Source organism: Moschus berezovskii, chromosome 14 (assembly GCF_049115385.1).
Source record: "Moschus berezovskii isolate FMDL1 chromosome 14, NW_MosBer_1.0, whole genome shotgun sequence".
Taxonomy (NCBI): domain Eukaryota; kingdom Metazoa; phylum Chordata; class Mammalia; order Artiodactyla; family Moschidae; genus Moschus; species Moschus berezovskii.
The window spans coordinates 47,460,747-47,481,579 of NC_142473.1; the positions used below are offsets into that span (position 1 = coordinate 47,460,747).

The window sequence follows — 20,833 nt, forward strand, 5'->3', positions numbered from 1 at the left end:
TTCCCCTCCCCCTGCCTTTCAAGGAGAGTCCCACTTTCCTAGACCAGCTCCTGAGCTCTTTCTTATAATGGCAAATCAGGAAGAAAGGAAGAGGGAAAAGAGACCACAATGCAGAATTTGGGAGAAGGAGTACTGGTTGAGAAGAAAAGAAAAGCAGTTGTATGTAAAGGCAATGGGTGGGAAAAGGGGTGATTCTAAGAGATCTCAGGAAAGACTACATAGCCCCATTTGAAAGGTACAGATAAAGGACGTGAAAACTTTCAAAATTAGCTTTGGCTGGGTGGACTGTGTTCTTTCATTCAGGAATATCGTAGTCATGGTTAACATTTACCTTTCTAAGTGTTCCAAATAGATGGCATTCCCTTTCTTTGGACTGTGTCCCAGGACATCCTGTCTTTTTCTGCTAACTGTGACAAAGGAGAAACACAGGATGGTATGAGAGTGTAGAGAACACACTGCTCTGTTGGAAACAGGGAAAGTGTCAAATGAAGAGTGACAATGAGTTTGAGTCCTGAAGGATGAGTTGCAGTGAGCTAAGGAAAAAATGGGAGAAGAAATTTCCAGACAGAATGAACAGTAAAGGTAGAGCATAGTTCAGTAATGAAACCCAAGTGAAGACCAGTATGGCCGGAGTGTGGAGAACAGGGAGACAGTGCTGAGCTGAGAAGAGAAATTAGAGAGGCAACATTGGAAGAATAATAAGCCAAGAGAAACATCCCTGCCCGTGAGCTCGATCAAGCTCTTATCTTGGCCGAGACCTGTGTTGAAGAAAAAAATCAATCGACAGTCAATCTAAGACAGAAATGGGCTTTTCCGGTAAGCGGCCTGAGGTGACCCCTAAAAATAGTACGCTATTCACTTGACCCAGAAAACCCCACAAAATCATGCAAATCAAGACGTTCAAATCTTCATGTTCACTTTAAGAACACTCGTGAAACTGCCCAGGCCATAAAGGGTATGCATATCCGAAAAGCCACCAAGTATCTGAAGGATGTCACTTTAAAGAAGCGATCTGTGCCATTCCGTGGTTACAATGGTGAAGTTGGTAGGTGTGCACAGGCCAAGCAGTGGGGCTGCACGCAGGGTCAGAGGCCCAAAAAGAGTGCTGAATTTTTACTGCACATGCTCAGAAATGCAGAGAGTAATGCTGAACTTAAGGGCTTAGATGTAGATTCTCTGGTCATTGAGCCCATCCAAATGAACAAAGCCCCCAAGATGCGGCGCAGGACTTACAGAGCTCACGGTCGGATCAACCCCTACATGAGCTCTCCCTGCCACATTGAGATGATCCTTACTGAAAAAGAACAGATTGTTCCTAAACCAGAAGAGGAGGCTGCACAGAAGAAAAAGATATCCCGGAAGAAACTGAAGAAACAAAAACTTATGGCCCGGGAATAAATGCCGCAAAAAAAATGCAAATAAAATAGTTGGTTGTCTTAATTAGTAAATGTATTTCAAGTGTTACCACAAAAAAAAAAAAAAAAAGAAAGAAATGGAAGTGTCTTCCCTGGCATTCCAGTGGTTAAGACTCAGTTCTTCCCAATGTATATGTCCATTGACAGAAGAATGGGTGAAGAAGTTTTGGTACATATATACAGTGGAATATTACTCAGTCAAAAAAGGAACAAATTTGACTCAGTTCTAATGAGGTGGATGAAAAACAGAGCGAAGTAAGTCAGAAAGAGAAAAACAAATATCATATGTTAACGCACATATATGGAATCTAGAAAAATGGTACTGATATACCTATTTGCAGGGCAGGAATAAAGACGCAGACATAGAGAACGTATTTGTGGACACAGCAGGGGAAGGAAGGGCAGGACGAATTGAGAGAGTAACACTGAAACATATATATTTGCATATGTAAAACAGAGAGCTAATAGGAACTTGCTGCATAACACAAGGAGCTCAATCAGATTCTTGGTGACAGGCTAGAGGGGTGACACAGAGTAGGATGTGGGAGGGAGGTTCAAGAGGGAGGGGACATATGTGTACTTATGGCTGATCCACCTTGTTGAATAGCAGAAACCAACACACCATTGTAAAGCAATTATTCTCCAATTTAAAAATATTTTTTAAATGGTACCATCTCTCAAAAAAAATAAAAAGACTCCATGCTTTCAGGAGTGCCTCACACAGGAGGCACAGGTTTGATCCTTGGTCAGAGAATGGCACAGCCCAAAAAGGAAAGAAAGAGGTGGAAGATTTTATTCAAGCCTACCTGAAGACTATAATGTGGGAAGCAGTCTTTCAGAAAGCTCTGAGGACTGTTCTGCCTTTTAGAGGTCAAAGCACAGCTATATAAGTTTTTGAGACAAACGGTTTTATATCAGAAGATATACTGATAGTGGCCACAATCAGATCTTCACATACAAAGTGAGTCATCATGACCCTTTATAAGATGAAGATGGAAAACATTCTCCTAAGGAGGTCTGGGTAATGCAGATGCAAGGAGAAGGAGAAAGCCCAAACAGATGGAGAGAACTTTTATGTTTAAATTTTCCTTATCTTGCCATAAAATATGAATTTTATTTCATCACCTGAAATGCCCTGTAATCAGTGGGCACAATCTAGAAGCAAAAAGCAGAAATGCTGAGCAACTGTGCCTAACATTGGCAGATCTGATAGTGGTGTCCAGCCCTCAGCCACAAGGCCGCTGATAGCATCTTTGTGACTGCCGTCACCCCACAGCTTCCTAAGAGGAAGCTTCTGGGTCGGTGGGAAGTTTCATAAACCGATGCCAGGATTTACATTCTCAGAACCAGGACGAATTACAGTCTCTTTAGCTGGCAAAATCAGCTCTCAGGGGTTATCGTGAGGATCAAATAAAATTAACAGCTGTGAAAGTGTGGCGCAGTCACTAAAGCCTGTCCAAATGGGATGGACAATCATAATAAACAGGAAGGAGGAGAATAATGGAGTTCTGATGCAGGCAAGAACAAAATCCTCTGAGGCCTTAGGGTTGGGTGGCTTGGTCAAGGTGCAGAAGCAGCAAAATCTGATCTTTTAACTGTAAGAACTAAAAGCTTTCTCTGACATCACTAGCTGAAACTTAGGCTGAACCCCATGTTCCACAGAAAATCCTTATTTAATCATCTTTCACTGAGACCAAGACCAGATCTACTGCCCAGTGGAATAGATCCATGTATGAAAAATCCATGTCAGCCTGACCCATTAAGAATAGGGATGAGGATAGAGTAGAGAGAAGCTTCACAGATGTGGAGATTGGGTCTTTTTTTTTTTTTTTATTAACCTACAGTTGATTTACAATATTGTGCCAATCTTTGCTATACAGCAAAGTGACTCAGTTATATACATATATAATTCTTCTTTTCTAGTCTTTTCCATTATGGTTTATCACAGGTTATTGAACATAGTTCCCTGTGCTATACATTAGAACCTTATTGTTTATCCATTCTAAATGTAGTAGCTTGCATCTGCCAACCCCAAACTCCCTGTGCACCCCTCTTCTTACCTGTATCCCCTCTCCCCTTTGACAACAACAAGGCTGTTCTCTATAAGTCTGTTTCTGTTTTGTAGATAGGTTCATTTGTGCCATAAATTTAGATTCCATATATGAGTGATATCATATGGTATTTGTCTTTCGACTTACTTCACTTAGTATGATACTCACATCATACTCTGTTGCTGTAAACGGCATTATTTCATTCTTTTTTATGGCTGGGTAGTATTCTATTGTGTATATGTACCACATCTTCTTTATCCATTCACCTGTCAATGGTCATTTAGGTTGTTGATATGTTTTGGCTACTGTGCTGCTATGAACATAGGGGTGCATGCTTTATAGTTTTGTCTGGGTATATTCCCAGGAGTGGGATCATAGGTAACTCTATGTTTAGTTTTCTGAGGAACTTCCATACTGTTTTCCACAGTGGCTGCCCCAATGTACATTCCCACCAACAGAGTGGGAGGGTTCTTTGTTCTCCACACCCTCTCCAGCATTTATTATAGATTTTTTTTTTAAATGATGGCCATTCTGACTGGTGTGAAGTGGTACCTCATTATAGTTCTGATTTTCTTTTCTCTAATAATTAGTGACGTTGAACAGCCTTTCATGTGTCTACTGGCCATCTGTATGTCTTCTTTGGAGAAATGTCTATTAAGGTGTTCTGCCCATTTTTCCATGGGTTGTTTGGTTTTCTGTTGTTGAGTTGTATGAGCTGTTTGTGTATTTTTGAGATGAAGCCCTTGTCAGATGTGGAGACTGAGTCTTGAGAATTAGTGAAAGTTCATAGATAGCTAGAGAAGAGAAGGTAGGGCATTCCAGAAAGAGCTGCATGTGCAAAAATAGAAAAGCAAAAAAAAAAAAAAAAAGAAGGATGGTGCTTTGGCTGTATGATATCATGATTTATAACAAATATACATTTAATCTTGTCCCATTCTTGCAGGTGGAGAAGGAAATGGCAACCCACTTCATTGTTGCAATGAAAATCGAAGCTCCCATATGCCACACTAAGACCTGGAACTGCCAAATAAATGAACTTTTTTTACTTTAAATAACCCCTACCTACATAAATAACCTACAACCCTGGCCTGTATGAAATAGTATTATTTTAATTTGAGGTCTAGTAAAATCACTGTAACCTAAAAAAAGTATCTAAATAAATATTATTTCCATGAATAAGTATAGAAGTAAAGAAAAATAAATTAAATCCATAGTTTTAACAATTCAGACTTAAATGTGGTTATAGCCTTTGTGAGTATTTTGTTTTCATGTTTCTGTCTGCTATTTGGTGTGTTGGGATGTTTCAAATGTTTTAGGAATTAGTCTTACTGGATTTGTGATTATTACTTGGATTGTTTAAGAGAATTTAAGTAAGTGATGGGGTGATCATTAGGATGGATTTCTCAACAGTCATTCCACTCTGGGATAATCAGTAAAAGCCAATTGGCCATCCCATTCTCCTCACCAGTGATTGGTTCAGGAACAGGCATGTGACACAACTCTGGCCAATGAGATGGGAGTTACAAAGTCCACAGAGAGCTTCTGGGAGTTTTCCACAGTTACAAAAAGGGAAGTAAGAATCTTGCTTTCTCTGAATTGCTGTGTCTGGATATAACAGTGTCATTGCAGCAGGCACAATGCTACAAGCCTGTGGGTGGTGCCAGCACACGGAGAAGGGCAGAACCAAGAGGATCATAACAAAGTGGAGCTGCAGCCCAGGTGCCCTATGCCCACAGGCCACCCCACTTCAGGGCTTTCTGTTATTCCCAGCCAAAACAAACGTTTTATAATAGGACTTAAATGTAAAACTGTACTTTGAGAAACTTTAAAAATGTATTCGTTTTGTCAGTTGATTAGGCATATAAATTTGATAAGTGAAAGTGAAGTCGCTCAGTCATGTCCGACTCTTTGCGACCCTGTGGACTGTAGCCTACCAGGCTTCTCCGTCCATGGGATTCTCCAGGCAAGAATACTGGAGTGGGTTACCATTTTCTTCTCCAGGGGATCTTCCCAACTCAGGGATCGAACCCGGGTCTCCCGCATTGGAGGCAGACGCTTTAACCTCTGAGCCACCAGGGAAGCCCAATTTGATAAACTGAGTATCAATTAGACTGGAAGTTGTAGAAAATGTTTCTCTGCACAGAAGGAAATCCCCTGGACTCTGAAGAACCTAGAAATAGTGTGGCAAGGCAAACTGCAAAGAGAGCGTCATGCCCTTGATCCTCATACGAGGACCTACTGGTAACATGACACATGTCTTCACCTGTGACGTTTATTATAAACTCAGGGAAGCAATCACAACTGATTTCTGCTGGTATCTGTAGGAATCACAAACACTGGTTTCTGGTGTAGGGCAAGAAGTTTGAGAGCCCAAAGGAACAGATCACTAGCAGCTGTGCTCTTTTATCAACAACCAAAGGGGACTTCACAGACCAGGAGTCCCCAGTTTAAATGCCTTCAGGGCCCAGGCAGGGTCCATACATGAAGGAAAATGAGTGGAAGTAAAGCAGTAGGGAATGGTGCTTCCATCTACAGGCAGCACCGCTACTCAAACCCAGGTGATGCTACAGTGAGGAAATGCAGCTTTACTGTTGCCAAATCTTCCTTTTTTCAAGAAAAGCCAAAAAACTAGATCATGTAAATCATACGAAGTTTTAGATTAGGGCAACCAATTCAATATTTTTAATATTTATTTGTCTGTGTTGATTCTTACTTGTGGCATGCAGGACCTTCATTGCATCATTTGGAATCTTCTCAATGTGGCACGTGGATTCTCTAGTTGTGGTTCTTAGGTTTGGTAGTTGTGGCATGCAGCATGTGGGATCTTAATTCCCCAACCAGGAATCGAACCCACATCCCCTGCATTGCAGGTTGGATTCTTTATCATGGGGCCACCAGGGAAGTCTCCAACCAATTCAATTTTAAAAACAATACACTGTGGGGGCAAACAGAATACATCTATAAGTTATCTGTGGTGCATAGAGTATCAGTTTGCAACATCAGCTGGTAGGTTCATAGCATGTCCATAGGATGTATACATGTGGAAGTGTGCAAACATTTCTTTCTCACAGGAGCTGCTCATATATTGAGATTTGGGGCCACATAGCTGAAAAGATGTAATTTGTAATAATAGCCCAGCAAGGATGAGCTGCAAAATGCACACGCACAGTTGAACAAAATAATCTGCTGCATGCAGCTGCTCAGTGTCATCTGCTTAAATATCAAAGACGAAGACAAAATTTTTATTTCAATCCTTGCCAAAGACAAATTGGGTATTTATGATTAGTAACCAACATGATCTGGAGAAGGAAATGGCAACCCACTCCAGTGTTCTTGCCTGGAGAATCCCAGGGACGGGGGAGCCTGGTGGGCTGACGTCTATGGGGTCACACAGAGTCGGACACGACTGAGGTGACTTAGCAGCAGCAGCAGCAGCAGCAGCAACCAACATGATCAGTCCTACTAAATTCCTTTATTGTGTTTCCAGATTGTATAAATCAGGATCAGTCATTCACTTGCAACCGAAAAATTAAAAGAGAGAGAGAAAGACTTTGACCACTGGCTCAAATGGCACATGAATCTCAAGAGAGTCTTGTCACACCTCTCTGGAGCTTCCAGCATAGCCCAGTACAGTCCCTGGTGTGCAGGGGTCACACAACAAGCATTCCTAGTTTCTTGAAGATAAGAGTAAATCCAAGGCCTGTGAGTGCCTCTGACTCATAGAAAACTCTGCTCATTTTCATGAGTCTATTTGTGTGTCATTTTTTAAAAACTGTGATATGACACATGGTAGTAGGAGGAACTTAGGCTAGATATTAAGAACAATTTCCGGACCAACAGACGGTGAAACATTAGAGCAGGTTACAAATGAGGAAGTGGAGGCTCCATCTATGCAGGAAGCTTCCCCCAGTGTAAACGCCTGATTCTGTTGGTCAGATGCTATCACTGGTGAGATGGAGGTGATGTTTGTGCAGTGTGTCCCTGCCAGTCTGCTCTTCCCTTTTAGTAAGAGCTGCCATTTACCAAGGGTCAATCTGCTCACTATCCTAGGTCTTTAACTTATCAAATCCTCATAGAAACCCAGTAAGATAAATTATCCCCATTTCACAGATGAGGAAATTGAGACGTCAGAGAAATGAAATATCTTGCTCAAGTTCATCCTGTTAAATAAATGGCAGAACCAGGATTAGAACCCAACTCTGTGTAGCTTCCAGGTCTAGGCCATTTCTCTCAGGCCATGTTGCTACAGGTCCATTGGGCAGAACACCTGTGGCTACCTGTGGGAAGGTGAGACCAATCAGCAGGTTCAAGTGAGGAGAGCATTACACAAAAAAGTCATGAGAACACTGCTGAGGCCAAAGAGGAAGCTGGTGTCAGAAAAGAGACAAAATGCCAACTGGGGAAGTGACAGAGACATGAAGGGGTGGTAAGGTCAAGGAATATCCTTCCAGAAATGAATCTGTAGTGACTTGGAGAGTCCAGGAAGTGAAGACAGTGAAGAGGGAGTTCCTTTTAGCAACACCTGGCCTGTGAGCTCAAGCTTGCCAAGCAGCAAACTGGGAGCTACTGACTCACCCGCTTACCTTTTCCTTTGGTGACTCCTAACCTACTAAACAGTGCCCACAGACAATTTTCATTCCCACTCCCCTACCAACCAGCAACTTTCTTTGATATAGAGGAGCTACACCACTATTTCCAACAATGATTCTACAATTTAGTCAAGTGCTTATGTCCATATTCAATATACATGTAATCATGTAACTTTCCTTCTCTAAAAAACTGTCCCTGTTTTTTCTGCCCTGATAGGGCTCAAGTTCTTGGATTAGAATTATTGCTACAACAGAAGAGAAGCGAGCTTGAAAATTAGTGGGTCCCTACAGCCTCCATATGTTAAGCCATATCAAAAGATTCAAGGGATTAGATCTGATAGACAGAGGGCCTGAAGAACTATGGATGGAGGTTCGTAACATTGTACAGGAGACAGGGACCAAGACCATCCCCATGGAAAAGAAATGCAAAAAGGCAAAATGATTGTCTGAGGAGGCTTACAAATAGCTGAGACAAGAAGAGAAGCAAAAGGCAAAGAAGAAAGTAAAGACATGCCCATCTGAATGCAGGGTTTCAAAGAATAGCAAGGAGAGATAAGAAAGTCTTCCTAAATGAATAATGAAAAGAAACAGAGAAAAACAAAAGAATGGGAAAGACTAGCGATCTCTTCAATAAAACTAGAGATACCAAGGGAATATTTCATGCAAAATGGGCACAATAAAGGACAGAAACAGTATGAACCTAACAGAAGCAGAAGATATCAAGAAGAGGTGGCAAAAATACACAGAAGAACTGTACAAAAAAGATCTTCATGACCCAGATAACCACAATGGTGTGATCACTCAGCTAGAGCCAGACATCTTGGAGTGCAAAGTCAAGTGGGCCTTAGGAAGCATCACTACAAACAAAGCTAGTGGAGTTGATGGAATCCCAGCTAAGCTATTTCAAATCCTAAAAGATGATGCTGTCAAAGTGTGGCACTCAATAAGCCAGCAGATTTGGAAAACTCAGCAGTGGCCATAGGACTGGAAAAGGTCATTTTTCATTACAGTCCCAAAGAAGGGCAAGGCCAAAGAATGTTCAAACTACCACACAATTGCACTCATTCCACATGCTAACAAAGTAATGCTCAAAATTCTACAAAGTAGGCTTCAACAGTACATGAATCGAGAACTCCCAGATGTTCAAGCTGGATTTAGAAAAGGTAGAGGAATCAGAGATCAAATTGCCAACATCTGCTGGATCATAGAAAAAGCAAGAGAATTCCAGAAAAACATCTACTTCTGCTTCATTGACTATGCTAAAGCCTTTGACTATATAGATCACAACAAACTGTGGAAAACTCTTAAAGAGATGGGAATACCTGACCACCTGACCTGCCTCCTGAGAAATCTGTATGCAGGTTAAGAAGCAACAATTAGAACCAGATATGGAACAATGGACTAGTTCCAAATTGGGAAAGGAGTATGTCAAGGCTATATATTGTCACCCTGCTTATTTAACTTATATGCAGAGTACATCATGAGAAATGCCAGGCTGGATGAAGCACAAGCTGGAATCAAGATTGCTGGGAGAAATATCAATAACCTTAGATATGCAGATGACACCACCCTAATGGCAGAAAGCAAAGAGGAACTAAAGAGCTTCTTGATGAAGGTGAAAGAGGAGAGTGAAAGAGCTGGCTTAAAACTCAACATTCAAAAACTAAGATCATGGCATCTGGTCCCATCACTTCATGACAAATAGATGGGGAAACAGTGACAGACTTTATTTTTCCTGGGCCCCAAAATCACTGCAGATGGTGACTAAAGCCATGAAAATAAAAGACACTTGCTTCTTGGAAGAAAAGCTATGACAAACATAGGGTATTAAAAGCAGGGACATTACTTTGCCGACAAAGGTCTGTCTAGTCAAAGTTATGTTTTTTCCAGCACTCATGTATGGATGTGAGAGTTGGACCATAAAGAAGCAAAGAATTGATGCTTTTGAACTGTGGTGTTGGAGAAGACTCTTGAGAGTCCCTTGGACTCCTAGGAGATCCAACCAGTCAATCCTAAAGGAAATCAATCCTGAATATTCATTGGAAGGACTGATGCTGAAGCTGAAGCTCCAATATTTTGGTGACCTGATGCGAACAGCCAACTCATTAAAAAAGACCCTGATGCTGGGAAAGATTAAAAGCACGAGGAGAAGTAGACAACAGAGGATGAGAATGGTTGGATGGCATCACCGACTCGATGGACATGAATTTGAGCAAGCTCTAGGAGATGGTGAAGCACAGGGAAGCCTGGCGTGCTGCAGTCCATGGGGTCACAAAGAGTTGGACACAACTGAGTGACTGAACAACAATAAGCCATATCACCTTTCCTGCTTAACAACTGTAACTGAAGAATTGGTATTTTTATTGCAAAATCAGTCAAAAAACAAGGTCCAGGCCAACTTTGGAGCAGGGGTCCCCTGTAAACTATTTTAAGAGGTGTGGGGGACCTCCTTGGTGGTCCAGTGGCTTAAGATTCCATGTTCCCAATGTAGGAGGCCTGGGTTAGATCCCTGATCAAGAAACTAGACCCCACATGTCACAACTAAGAGTTCCTGTGTGCTGCAACTAAGACCCGGTGCAGTCAAATAAATAAAACTACCAAAAAACACAAAAAATGTGGTTTGAGGGGCTTCCCTGATGGTCTAGTGGTTAAAGAATCTGCCCTGCAATGCAGGGGATGTGGGTTCAATCCTTGGTTCGGGAACTAAGATCCCACATGCCATGGAGCAGCCAAGTCCGCCAGCCACAACTACTGAGCTTGTGCGCTCTGCAGCCCATGTGCTAACTAGAGTCTGTACACTGCAATGAAAGATTGTGCATGACACAATGAAGACCCCACTGCAACTAAGATCCAATGCAGCAAAATAAACATTTTAAAAATTTAAAAAGATGTGTTTTGGATCCTTCATCCCCTCTCTTGAGAGTTCATTTCCTAAACTCCAGTATGGCCCCAGTAGCTCCAGTCTCTATGTTCAGATAGGAAATCCAAGGAAATGAATACAATCTCAGAGACACAGAAGAGATTCACTGGGCTGGACTTCCAGCTGCTCAACTAGATCTGATATCCAGTTCCTTTAATTAAACTCAAAAATTCCTGGACACACAGGTCTCAAGAAGCAGGAGGGAGCCCCAAACCTGTCTTGCTGATCAGTGCCTTTGGGAAATTCTTTCATTCAGTCTGTACTTTCCTGAAGCCCATTCCCCTGTGAGGGCAGGAAGAGAAAAATAAACCAGAAATCAAATAAGTAAACAAAACAGAAGGACTTTTCTTTTCTCTGAATGCCTTAGGTTGACCAGGTCAACAAATCAATGCAAGGACACATCTTCCTGATATTATTTCTCACCCGACCCTCTCAGGGGTTTCCCAGGTGATTCAGTGGGTGAAGAATCTGCCTGCAATGCAAGAGACACGTGTTCGATCCCTGGGTTGGGAAAATCCCCTGGAGAAGAGCATGGCAATCCACTCCCATATTCTTGCCTGGAGAATCCCATAAGGTTACAGTAGCTCCTCTCCTGCAAAGAGTCGGGCACCACTGAAGCAAATGAGCATGTACACACCTACCCCTCCAGTCACCGTGGAAAAGTTAGAGCTGACTTGCCTATGACTGCACTGAAAGCGTAAAGTTCCCCAGGCCTTCAAGAGTTTGGCCTAGGGATTAGCACAATTCTGGGAAATGTTTGGGATTTTAGGCTCATTCAGTTACCCCATAATCAATTTTTGAGTACTTTCTATTTTCTTTGTGCTGGGTCAGAAATAGTGAAATATCCCCCAGGATCTGACCAGGACATAGATCCTGCTCTTCAGCTGCTCAGGGTGCAATAAAGGAGATAAAGCATGAATTTGATGACTGTAATTGAAGGAAGAAAGTGATACATGCCAGAGAGAGAGATAACCAAAGAATAATCATCATTTATATTTGCATGGGGCTTTCTGAAGTCAGTTTCCTTATATTATCTCACTGGCTCCTTGACACAACTTGTGGTGGACATCTGCCATGATTCTCATTCAGCACATTTCCCCATTTGGGTTAAGTGTACCCTGAACTGTGGTGCTGGAGAAGACTCTTGAGACTGCAAGGAGATCAAACCAGTCCAGCCTAAAGGAGATCAGTCCTAGGTGTTCACTGGAAGGACTGATGCTAAAGCTGAAACTCCAGTACTTTGGTCACTTCATGAAAAGAGTTGATTCATTGGAAAAGACTCTGATGCTGGGAAGGATTGGGGGCAGGAGGAGAAGGGAACGACAGAGGATGAGATGGCTGGATGGCATCACCAATGAGTTTGAGTGAACTCCGGGAGTTGGCGATGGACAGGGAGGCCTGGTGTGCTGTGACTCATGGGGTCGCAAAGAGTCAGACACGACTGAGCGACTGAACTGAACTGAACTTCTCAGGGAAGAAACTCCACCCACCCACTCTGATCCTGTGTCCTACTGCCAGGACTGCACCCAGGGTCTGAGGTAGAACAAGTTTCCTGGGCCCCAGCCAATCCAAGCATGGAGTTCTCCAAGCCATTAGTGACCACCTCAGGGACGGGAACATCACTCACTGAGGGCAATGAAAATTCAATTAGGATTTCTTTGTTTTTGGTCACACTGCAAGCTTTGTGGGATCTTAGTCCCTTGACCCGGGATCCAACCTGGGCCTCAGCAGTGAAAGCACAGGGTCCTAACCCACTGGTCATCCAGGGAAACTCCTAGTTAGGACTTCTGAGAAAGAGATTCCAAATTAGTCTGCTAGATTTAGAGCACAAAGACTGTGTGTTCTGGGACTGCTGCCACTCTTTGAACCTGAGCCTGAAGGTGACAGAGCAAAAAGCAGAACTGAAAGAAGGAGAGATACCAACTCTTGATTATATCATTTGAGCCTGGACTTCACCCATGCCTGAAGCCACCTCTGCCCCTCAACTTTTCACGTATATAAACCAATAAATACTGTTTCATCAAAAGCCAATTTGGGCTGGGTTTTTCTGTCACTCAAAAGCAAAAGAGTCCCAAAAGAAACTTTAACTCCATGGGGTAGATATTTGTACCTCTGTTTTATATGAGAAAAATTGAAGAATTTCCCTAGTGGGCCAGTGGCTAAGACTCTGCACTCCCAATGCAAGGGGCCCAGGATCAATCCCTGGTCAGGGATTCTGATCAGGTTCTGACTAGTTCCTGGTCAGGGAACTAGATCCTACATGCCACGACTAAGAGTTTGTATGCTACAATTAAAGATCCAGCATGCCAAAACTAAGACCCAGTACAGCCTAAGTAAACAAATATTAAAAAAGAAGAAAAAAAAGAAGAATTGAGGCTCAGATCACTAAAGAGTAGAAGAACCAGGTCCCGATATCAATTCACAGATTTAGACCTTCAAACCATAGCTGCTTCCCTCAGTGACAGAAACTCAGAGGAAGCACAGGTAACTTGAGGCTGGAAAGATCAGCCAGTCTTTGCAGGAGCACCAGCTGAGCCGGACTTTGAAACGCAGCTTGGATTTGGCCTGAAGTGATGGCAAAGTATTCTGAATAGTGGGAAGGAGGTTCATGAGGGAGGGGACATATATACACTCATGGCTGATTCACAGTGCTGTACGGCAGAAACCAACACAACACTGTAAAGCAATTATTCTCCAATTAAATTTTGTTTAAGTATTTTGGGTGAGGGGTAATATGAAAGTCACGGATGTGAGAAACTTCAGGGGCACTTGGAAAATAGCAGGTACTTAGGTGTATCAAAAGATTGGGTGTATAAGAGAAGATAATAAGAAGTAGAGTTAGGAACATACTTAGGATCAGAATATTTCGGGAAGATTCTATAAAAACACTGAATACCATTCTGAAGGCTGTCTTTTCACCTTGCTTATCGTTTCCTTTGCTGTGCAGAAGCTTTTAATTTTAATTAGGTCCCATTTGTTTATTTTTGCTTTTATTTCCAATATTCTGGGAGGTGGGTCATGGAGGATCCTGCTGTGATTTATGTCGGAGAGTGCTTTGCCTATGTTCTCCTCTAGGAGTTTTATAGTTTCTGGTCTTAACGTTTAGTAGAGTTTGAGTTTGAGTTTATTTTTGTGTATGGTGTTAGGGAGTGTTCTAGTTTCATTCTTTTACAAGTGGCTGACCAGTTTTCCCAGCACCACTTGTTAAAGAGATTGTCTTTTCTCCATTGAATATTCTTGCCTCCTTTGTCAAAGATAAGGTGTCCATAGGTGCATGGATTTATCTCTGGGCTTTCTATTTTGTTCCATTGATCTATATTTCTGTCTTCATGCCAGTACCATACTGTCCTGATGACTGTGGCTTTGTAGTAGAGCCTGATGTCTGGCAGGTTGATTCCCCCAGTTCCATTCTTCTTTCTCAAGATTGCTTTGGCTATTTGAGGTTTTTTGTATTTCCATACAAATTGTGAAATTATTTGTTCTCAGTTCAGTTCAGTTCAGTCGCTCAGTCGTGTCCGACTCTTTGCGACCCCATGAATCACAGCACGCCAGGCCTCCCTGTCCATCACCAACTCCTGGAGTTCACTCAAACTCATGTCCATCGAGTCGGTGATGCCATCCAGCCATCTCATTCTCTGTCGTCCCCTTCTCCTCCTACCCCCAATCCCTCCCAGCATCAGACTCTTTTCCAGTGAGTCAACTCGTCGCATGAGGTGGCCAAAGTATTGCAGTTTCAGCTTTAGCATCAGTCCTTCCAATGAACACCCAGGATTGATCTCCTTTAGAATGGACTGGTTGGATCTCCTTGCTGTCCAAGGGACTCTCAAGAGTCTTCTCCAGCACCACAGTTCAAAAGCATCAATTCTTCGGCGATCAGCTTTCTTCACAGTCCAACTCTCACATCCATACATGACCACGGGAAAAACCATAGCCTTGACTAGACAGACCTTGTGTGAAAAATACCGTTGGTAGCTTGATAGGGATTGCATTGAATCTATAAATTATTTTGGGTAGTATACTCATTTTCACAATATTTATTCTTCCAATCCACGAACATGGTATATTTCTCCATCTATTAGTGTCCTCTTTGATTTCTTTCACCAGTGTTTCATAGTTTGGAGAAAATAATAGCAAATGAAGCAACTGATAAAGAACTAATCTCAAAAATATACAAGCAACTCCTCAGCTCAAGTCCAGCAAAATAGACGACCCAATCAAAAAATGGGCCAAAGAACTAAACAGACATTTCTCCAAAGAAGACATACAGATGGCTAACGAACACATGAAAAGATGCTCAACATCACTCATAATCAGAGAAATGCAAATCAAAACCACAATGAGGTACCATTTCATGCCAGTCAGAATGACTGCTATCCAAAAGTCTACATGCAATAAATGCTGGAGAGGGTGTGGAGAGAAGGGAACCCTCTTACACTGTTGGTGGGAATGCAAACTAGTACAGCCACTATGGAGAACAGTGTGGAGATTCCTTAAAAAACTGGAAATAGAACTGCCATATGACCCAGCAATCTCACTCCTGGGCATACACACCGAGGAAACCAGAATTGAAAGAGACACATGTACTCCAATGTTCATCGCAGCACTGTTTACAATAGCCAGGACATGGAAGCAACCTAGATGTCCATCTGCAGACGAATGGATAAGAAAGCTTTGGTACATATACACAATGGAGTATTACTCAGCAATTAAAAAGAAAACATTTGAATCAGTTCTAATGAAGTGGATGAAACTGGAGCCTATTATACAGAGTGAAGTAAGCCAGAAAGAAAAACACCAATACAGTATACTAACACATATATATGGAATTTAGAAAGATGATGACGATAACCCTGTATATGAGACAACTAATCTTCAAATGTATAGGCATAAATTTGTTTCTATTATTTATATTATTAATGCTTCTATGAATAATTCCCATTTTGAATATTGTTTATTTGCAAGATTTTTCTTGTTGATTATTGTTACCTGACGTTTCCCTTTTTAGAGAAGCTTTTTAAGGCATCTTTGACTCTGTTGAGCCTCTCAATTTTATCTTTATTTTTATTGCATTAATACCTGGTATGTATTCAGTTCAGTTCAGTTCAGTCCCTCAGTCTTGTCCGACTCTTTGCGACCCCATGAATCACAGCACGCCAGGCCTCCCTGTCCATCACCAACTCCCGGAGTTCATTCAAACTCATGGCCATCGAGTCGGTGATGCCATCCAGCCATCTCATTCTCTGTCGTCCCTGTCTCCTCCCACCCCCAATCCCTCCCAGCATCAGACTCTTTTCCAGTGAGTCAACTCGTCGCATGAGGTGGCCAAAGTATTGGAGTTTCAGCTTTAGCATCAGTCCTTCCAATGAACACCCAGGATTGATCTCCTTCAGAATGGACTGGTTGGATCTCCTTGCAGTCCAAGGGACTCTCAAGAGTCTTCTCCAGCACCACAGTTCAAAAGCATCAATTCTTCGGCGATCAGCTTTCTTCACAGTCCAACTCTCACATCCATACACGGGAAAAACCATAGCCTTGACTAGACGGACCTTGGTTGGCAAAGTAATGTCTCTGCTTTTTAACATGCTATCTAGGTTGGTCATAACTTTCGTATTAGGTACTTTCTTTTCTTTATGATTATTCTGTTTATTTTGCTAACTTCTTAAACTGGTTGTATACTTGTATACTCATTGCTTTTCCTTTTTATGTAAAGTTTATTACATTTAAGGCCTCAGTGGATAATGTTTTCCACATCATGTAGGTTTTAAGATTTTGTATTTTTATTATCTTTCTGCAATGATGTTGTTTTTAAATGCCATGTACTCAGTGATATAAACACATTGTATATTTCAGTTTTCTAATAAAAATTAAATTTAAAAAATAAATAAATAAAAAAGAAAAAAATACTGAATCACTATGCTGTACACCTGAAACTAATTAATATTGTAAATCAACTACATTTCAATTTTTTAAAATGTTTGGGGAACTTGACCTCTGTCCTGAAGGCCAGAAATTCCCAAACCCCACTGTATTAAACATTGGCTTTAATTGACCAAAACTCGATTTTCGCCAGCTTAGTTGTACTAGATCTTAAAGATGAGCTTTACTGACACAGGAAATAAGACTCAAAAGAACCCAGTGAGGAGAAAGAGTTAAATACTTGGCTTTGTATTCCAAAACAGTGTCTGGAAACCAAGACAAGCTGACGGAACTGAAGCAGAACTCACTGCTCACACAAAGAAAAATGCTAGATAACTTTTTCTTAAGATGTATCTGACATTGAAAGCTAGAAAGGGAAATTCTCAGGGGCCAGAAATCAATAGGAACCCAAAGCTGTCACGGTAAGCAGAATGCAAAGCTGAGACAGGACAGGTCTTAGGGATTAGGGGTGAGATTTTAATGTTGCTTTGGCAGCAGAAGATGAGTCCTTGAGCCCTGACAAGACCTGAAATTGGAATAAAAGTCCTATCTACTCCCCACAGAAGGAGAGAAAAACTCTGCTTACTACCCTGGGGAAGGAGCAAGAATGTTCACCACTGGCCTGGGTCACAGGCAGAAAAGGAATCACCAGTGATAATTTGGGACCCCAAGCCTGTTCTGCACCAGTGTGGGACCCAAATTCACATTATCCATCAGGTTCAGGTGACAAATATTAAGCAAAATATAAATAAATTCAACCCTAGACATCATGGTAAAATGGAAGAACATCAAATATAAGAGACAAAATTTAAAAACAATCCATGGGTAAAGAGAGAATACCTACAGAAGTTGAATAGGCTTTAGCAGGGCATCATCAACAACAATAAGTGGCAGAAGACAAAGGAATATCTTAAAACCGCTGATCTATTGAAATGCTAAAGGGCAATGAGAATGAGAATCAGGAGAATGTTGGGTAGCCAAGCAGAGAGGGATGTTTTGAGAACAGAGCAAGTAGTTACATCAAAGCTGCCAAATAGTCAGGTACGATCAGGACAGAGAAACATACATTGCATTTGGCAACCTGGACATCATCATCAGTGGCTTTGACTTAGTGGTTTCAGTAGAGGGATGGGGGACAGAAAGCAGGTGTGAGAAGACCAAATTCCACACAAGGAAGTAAGTTTTTATCTCCCAAAACCCCCTTACTTCAAACACATAGCCAGCCATGACATTTAAAAATATAAAAATGATTTTTTAAAAAAGAGATAGCTGGGGACTTCCCTGGTGGTCCAGTGGTTAAGACTGCATGCTCCCAAGGCAGGGGGCTCAGATGCCATCCCTGGTCAGGAAACTAGACCCCACATACTGCAACTAAAGCCCACGTGCCACAACTTAAGATCCTGCATGCCGTAACTAAGACCCAGTGCAGCCAAATAAATTAAAAGTAAAAAAGATACAGCTGTACCCTCACATGTGTCCGTGAGCCAGAAATGAAACAGAAACACAGTAAGATCAGTGGGGCCCATGTCTCAGGCTTATGGGCTCCAAGTCTGGAAGCTGGACATCGGCAGTTGGGTACATGTTCAGTGACTATGGGGATCAAGTGCTCCCTTTAATGGGGGGACTGAAACTCATGGCTTGATACCAGAGGCTTATGTCTGCTCCACTGCTTGTGAAAAGAACCTGAATAAAACAGCAGGACTCTGGCTTTATTAGTGTCTGGGGAGGTGAGGGCACCTTGCTACCAAAGATCAAGTCATCTCCTGGCCCTTGACCAGATATGACATTCCTAACCTCTGGGGCTGGAGGATCATAATCCTCCTGGCTCTATCTAGGTTGAGGGTCAGAGGGCCAGATGGTGGCATCTTGAGAAGGAATTAGAGGAAAGTCAGAAAAAGAGAGAAATCAAACAAAAACAAATATTCTCTTACTCAAACTATATAATTCCAAAACATATGAAAGAACCTACTTGGTGAAAGAGATGGCCTTTGAAATTAACCATCAGATAAGAAATTTTCTCAAATTTCCACTGGAAATTTGTGAAAGAGTGTAAAGAGACTTTAAAATGGGATGTTGAAAATGTTCAGAGATGAATGCACACCTTCCATTTCAAGAGGAAATTATTAAGCAAAAACAGACTGAAATGAAACTATATGAACAATAACCAATCAGAAATCCTTGAAATGAAAAATACCCTAATTGAAAGCTAAAAGTCACCCATGGGGCAATTCCAGTCTTTAGGACACTGCACTTTCACTGCAGAGAGCCCAGGTTCAATCCCTGATTAAGATCTAATCCTGCAAGCCACTCGGTACAGCCAAAGATAAAAAACTTAAAAAGACCATAACAGGAGAAACTCTAGATTGAACACACTCAGAGAGTGAATTAGAGAATTGCAAGAGAGAACTCAGGAACTCACTTACAGTATAATATGAGGTGAATGGAAAGTAACAGTAGTTAAAACATGGAGAACAGATTAAAAGGTTGAAACATTCATATAAGAGCTCCAGAGAAAGAGAACTGAAAGAAACAGCAGAAAGAGCAATATTTGACAAGCACTGAGTATTTTTTTCCAGAATTGAAGAAAAAGTCTTAGAAATTAAAGAAATTTATTTCATTTATTTATTTTTAGTCAAACCAAGTAGTATGTTTAGTTGTAGCATGTGAACCCTTCATTGCAGCATGTGGGATCTAGTTCCCTGCTGCTGCTGCTGCTAAGTCGCTTCAGTCGTGTCCAACTCTGTGCGAACCCATAGGCAGCAGCCCACCAGGCTCCCCCATCCCTGGGATTCTCCAGGCAAGAACACCAGGGATCAAACCTAGGCCCCCTGCATCGACAGCGCCAAGTCTTAGCCACTGGACCACCAGTGAAGTCCCTGAAAGAAATTTAGACTCAGCCAAATTATTACTCAAGAATGTTAGGGGAGTTGAATCTCAGCATATAAAAACTAACAAATTCTTACCCCTCATAGGCCTTTCCTAATGAACTACTGAATTTTGATTCTAATATGCACATTTGTTCACATTTACATCTCTGAAGTCATGATGCATATTATAATCAACTGGCAACTTTTAGTTTTGTTTCCCCTTTTTTAAAAAGCCTAGATTTTTATTTCCTTTAGTCTTCTATGTCCTTATCCGAATCTATCTTCAAACATTCCATCAGCTGTGTGAATCTCCTTTCAAGCATACTTTTCCCCTTTAGGCATACTATCTATCCCATCTCCTAGAAATCTTCCCTGGAGCCTTCTGACTGGTTCCAGTGTGAGCTGGTTGTCCTCTAAGCCTGCAGCATCATCATCATCTTGGCTTTTTCATTCACCATTGTTTTGGGGACTTCCTTTCCCTCCCTTTCATGATAAAGACCTGGTCCCCTAGTTCTCATTCTTCCTCCCTTTTGGTCTATTCCCTTGTTTTCCTGGAGCAAATTCTCCTGTTATGTTCCAAGAGTGCATTGGAAGCAACATTTTTTGATACTTTGCATGTCCGAAGAATTTTTTCTACCATCACTTGATAGCTTGGTAGGGTTAGAATTCTATGTTAAAAAAATTTTTTTTTCTCAGTATTTGGAGGCACTTTTCCATTGCCTCCTAGCTTTCCATGAGAAAGGTGAGAATTCCGATGTCTTATCTTTAACGCCTTGTAGAAAATGGTTCTTTCTCTCTGATAGGTTTTAGGAACACCTCCTTGTCCACACTGTTCTGAAATTTCTCCACAGAATACTGATTTTGATTCACTCTGCTAGACTTAGAGCAGACTCTTTCATATGTTATGATGGGACCTTCACCCCAGGTCCAAGTCTCAGTGAGTCCAAAGCCTCATCTCCTGTTGCCGTAACAACATGAAATCCCATCCTTAGTGCCTGAGACACATCCTGTCCCAGCTTTGAATTCTGCTCAGCATGCTAGCTTTGGGCTCCGTTTTGATTTCTGCCTCCTGGAA

General features: G+C 41.7%; 1 protein-coding gene across 1 annotated transcript in view; it reads right to left on the reverse strand.

Moving 5' to 3' along the window:
• Nucleotides 1–6,167: 6,167 nt before the first annotated feature.
• Nucleotides 6,168–20,833, reverse strand: part of LOC148775584 (uncharacterized) — a 55,077-nt gene continuing 40,411 nt past the window's right edge. The window contains exon 3 of the mRNA XM_088843456.1: nt 6,168–6,401. The gene's annotated coding sequence lies outside the window, so the exon portion shown is untranslated. The remainder of the gene's footprint in view (nt 6,402–20,833) is intronic.